Genomic DNA, 4725 nt, shown 5'->3' on the forward strand with positions numbered 1-4725 from the left:
GTAAGTGCTGCAGGTAAGAGAAAGGAAAGAAGTAGAGCGTGGCGGGCTTGTATGTGAAGAGCCAGTAGGACAGGCACTCAGACGTGGCTCTTCTCAGAAGATAACATTTATGCAGATATCGGAAGGACAAAAAGGGGCTTCCTTTGTGAAAATTCAGAGGACTTCACAGCAAGTGAACAGGACCAGGCCCACCTCTAATATGTTTGGGGTTCTAGGACAACAGTACAAGTGGCAGTCCATATACTCCCTAGGTAAGTACTTACAAGTTATAAATCAAGCTAGCAAACCATTGGCACAATATTTTCTAGCCTCCCTTCTTGAGAAACAAGCCTTCCTAACAATCGGGAAGGCCCTCCTTGAGGTCAGGATTCTGGAACTCCTTGGTATTCTTCACTGACACATGGCAGCGTGGGGAGAGCCCACCCCACCCCTAGGCCTGTTTCTCCTTCTCTTCCAGCCCTGGCTGCCTACCCACAATGTAAGGAGATCCCCACGCTCACCTGTGGACACCCCAGTCCATACATCCAAGCTCCGTCCATATCTCTACCCAGCTATCTTTTGGCAGTCTCTTGGGCCTAGAGAGCATATGCCGGTATTTGCAACCAATCTGACTTTACTAAAAGTCTCCCCACCCTTTTGCCGGGAAGAGTCTAGTAGGTCTGAATGTAAAGCTCTCAAGCTGTGACTGCAATTGAGGTACATGAGAGAAATCAGAAAGGCCAGGATACCCAGAGTGGCATTGAGGCATAGAGCAAAGCAGGGCCCAGAACACAGGGGCTTGTAGGTCCTGCTGGGCAGTGAATTTCCCTCCAGTGGAGTGGAAAGTTAGGAATCTGAGCATAATCTGCTTTGCCTCCCATATTTCCTAGACTGGCATTTTCATTTGCTACAAAAATGGCATTCCAAAATTCTAGTCTGGTTTATGGATTCCAAGGAAGTTTCTAGTCAAGTGTGTGGTATCATTTCTTTCCTCTCAACCCCCCGTAAAAGAAATCCCCCTGCTGTAACCACACGTGCGTGGAGAAAGGAAGACCAGCTCCGTGGGGTGGGTAAGAAAACCGAAACGGAGTTTTTGTAGCGCAGCAGAATCAAGCATGGTTGGGGGCCTGGGAACTGATTTGGGTCCCGAGTATCTCACATGTTGGCCGTGTGACTTTGGATGTGTTAACATCTCCACCCTTAGTTTCATCTCACAAATCATCCAACAAGTGGTGATAATAATAGTGTTTAGCACAGAACATTATTGAGAGAGTTTAAATGAAGTAATGCCTGTAGTGCATTTCACAGAATGCCTGCCACATAGTAGATGTTGTAATTACAACAATAACTATTTCCGCTATTACTATTATTCATGGCTACATTAAGCAAATGAGAGAATTTAAACTTAGTTTTTCTGGTTAAGACACGAGTACCCTGGCAGCGTTAAATTATGGTGATTTTAGGAAAACACAAACCAAAAAACCCAACAGCACCATTACTGGCAGACACCTACCATCACAATATGGAAGGGGGTAAAGTCGGGGTACTGACATCTCATGAGTTTGTAAAGGCAAAGCCATTTCCTTTCCTGCACAATCACTCTCATTGTGAACCTGGCTTGGAATCAGCAGCTGGTGGAAGCTCTCAAGTGTTCACATAAATGGAGTGTGACAGTTTTGAAAATATAAAGCAATGAGCTACAAAAACTAATTACGATTTGGCTTTTGGCTCTAGGGCTGGAGGTTCAAAATCTCGTTCTCTCTCTCTCTCTCTCTTTCTCTCTCTTTCTCTTTCACACACACACACACACACGCAAACACTAAAACACACACACACAGGCATTAGGCATACACACACAGTTTCCCCTATGTTGACCTCTTCTCTCTTAGACTCTCTTTGGTGCCCAACAACCATTGTAGCTAACGCACTCATAATGAATAGTTACCTGTACGTGAATGTGTCACACTTGAAATCCCAATGTGGTAGTAAATACCTTGCTCTATTAGACATCATATGATACTCATGACAGGTTCGGTGCGTTAGGGTATAACAAGGCTTGTCTTTAAGAATAAAATAGATTGCTTTTAGTCAGTGTACCCCGACCTAGAAAAACAGTCATTGTGTGTGCTGGGAACTGTGAGCTCAGGCAGGTTAGGAGCAAATCCTGGTTTTCTCCAAGTTTTAATCTCTCTGAACCTCAGTTTCCTTTTCTGTAAGAAAGACTCCGAGAGATAAACACTTTTGTTATTGTTAATACTTATTACTGTTACTTGAAATCAAGGCTGAGAGACTTTGAGAAACCCATAATAATCAATACCTACTACTCAGGAGGAAAATCTTTGACAAAAATCTTAAAGGGCAAGTTGTTAGCCTTGGTTCCTCAGAAAGAAAAGTCTGAGGCCAGGGCTGTGTCGGGTAGTTTATTTTGGGAACTGATCTCAGGTATGAGGGTTGTAGGACTGAAGAGGGGGAAACATGGATGGCGGGAAAGTGAATTAATAGGAGCGCTGCCCAGCTGGTCTGCACTGAGTTTAGTGGCCCACTCACCTCTCCCACAGGGTTCCTGTGAGGAACCAGGTTAAATAAGATTGAGAATTGCCCATTTATAAGAAGGAAGAAGAGGTCATTTATTCACAAACTTCCATCCTCCAGTGTCCAAGTGCTGACCCACGGGGCAGTGATTCCTTAGAGCTTTCAGGATGCTCTAAGTGTAGGAGCGCGCTGAAGGTTCGTGTGATTATTCCACGGTGTGGGTGTTAGGGAGGCCCCAGGGCAGAAAGTGAGGAAGCTCACTGTGGAGAAAGCAAGGCTTGTCAGGCTGCACTGCTGGCAGCTAGCAGCCGGCTGCCCAGAGCAATCGTTTTAGTAAAGGATGGGCCAGGAGGACGTGAGCCCAACGACACTCTTCTACAAGCATCTTCCCTAGCAATGGCTTAATTGTTATCCTGGATAAGAAGTCAGGGGAATGCAGAAGTGCTTAAAAAATTCAAATAAGTATTAATGTCCTTGGGGGATAGGAATTGGAGACAAATGCATGACTTTCCCTCTTCTATCTAATGCAGAATTTTTCAATCTTGCCACTGTTCCCATTTTGTTTGGGGGGTGGGCTGAGCTGGCTTGTGCACTGTAGGATGTTTAGCAGTACCTCTAGCCTCTGTCCACTGGATTCCAGTAGCACTCCCCTAACCACCATGTCCCCTGACCCCCCAAGTGATGACAAAAGAAAATGTCTCCAGACATTGCCAAATATGGCCAGGGGATGGTCGGTTGCCCCCTCCCTCTAAACACAGACCCCTCTTCCCCCAAGACCGTTCTGGCCCCGGCACGCAAACTGCTCACACCTGTGACTTTTACCCCCATCCTGGTGACCTGTCCCAACCAAGATTTTTCTCTGCAGCTCTGTTTACTAGACGTGCTATTAAAAGCAACTTGATAGGGCCAACACAACTGGATGTAATTAAGAGCAGTTAAATAAAAGCATCTTCTGAAAAAAGTATAAAGGGAATACTCAAATAGTTTGCTTCAATGAGGTATGTTTTAAAATATCTTTTATGTGTTTTTTTCCATGTTAAAATGCTCCTCTGTTGAAAAGGAACGCTTGAAAGAGTGCTTCAGAATGGTTCCTCTGGTGTATGCGTATACACCAGACCAGCAAATTAATGAAGATGGTATAAAAGTCTGTCCAGGAACAGTTTTTTTGCTCTTTCAAATGTTGCATCTTTTTAAAGATAAACTTTGAATTTTAGATTTACAGAAAAATCACAAAGGTAGGGCAGATGGCCCCCAAATACCCAGTTAGCCTAATCGCTTCCATTAGTGTGGTACGTTTGTCACAACTAGTGATACTCTACTAGCAACTGAAGTCTATACTTTTTCAGATGTCTTTAGACTGTCCCTATCTCCTCTGCTTTGCAAGTCCTCAGCTTGAATTTTTTCACTTCACTTTTCATTCCAGATGTGTACAAACACTAACAGTCATAATAACCATTTACTGCATTTGTACCACGTGTCCTGTGCAAGCGCTTTCTGTGCATTACCTCATTTAATCTTCAGCACAACCCTAGAGCATAGGTACAAGTTACCCCATTTACAGAAGAAGACGTTGAAGCATAGCACATTGAAGTAACTTTTTCATTGTTTCATAACTATACCTGGAACCTAACTCCATCTGACTCTTAGTAAGGTCTTTTGCTAGCACCTTAGTTTTCCAGCTTCCCACATGTCTGTAACACCACCTTCGTTGGTGAGGCCCACTGCTCTCCATTCCACAATAGCCTGTAAACAACTTAGCAACAGCGATTCCACTTTATTCATATCTGTAGCCACAAAGCACTTAATCCAATGCTTTATGCATCCACGGTGTTCACTAAAGGATTCTTGAACTGAATTTCTTAAATTAAAAAAAAGAAAAGAAAGAAAAATGTATCCAGAGTTATTCTGGCCTCTAAACTTGAACCCAGCAGCTCTGAAAGTGAGTTGGAAGAAAGCTCCTGGGAGAAGAGCTAAAAATACCTTCTCATTAAAGTAATGATCCAAAATGCCAGTGAGCTCTGGGAAGAGAAATTCTTCAGGTTCTCTGGCCATCTGCGGCTCTGGGGCTGAGGTCTAATTGTCGGAAGCAGTGCCCTGTCCAGGCCACTTCCCCTGCCGGCACTGGAAAATGACAAGGTGTGATGGCATGAGCTCTGCTCTGGGATTCGGGAGACCAGGGGTCCAGCTCAGAGCCTGCCAGGCACTCACTCTGTG

The sequence above is a fragment of the Rhinolophus sinicus genome, chromosome 12, assembly GCF_057876585.1.
Source record: "Rhinolophus sinicus isolate RSI-liver-muscle chromosome 12, RSI-T2T, whole genome shotgun sequence".
Classification (NCBI taxonomy): Eukaryota; Metazoa; Chordata; class Mammalia; order Chiroptera; family Rhinolophidae; genus Rhinolophus; species Rhinolophus sinicus.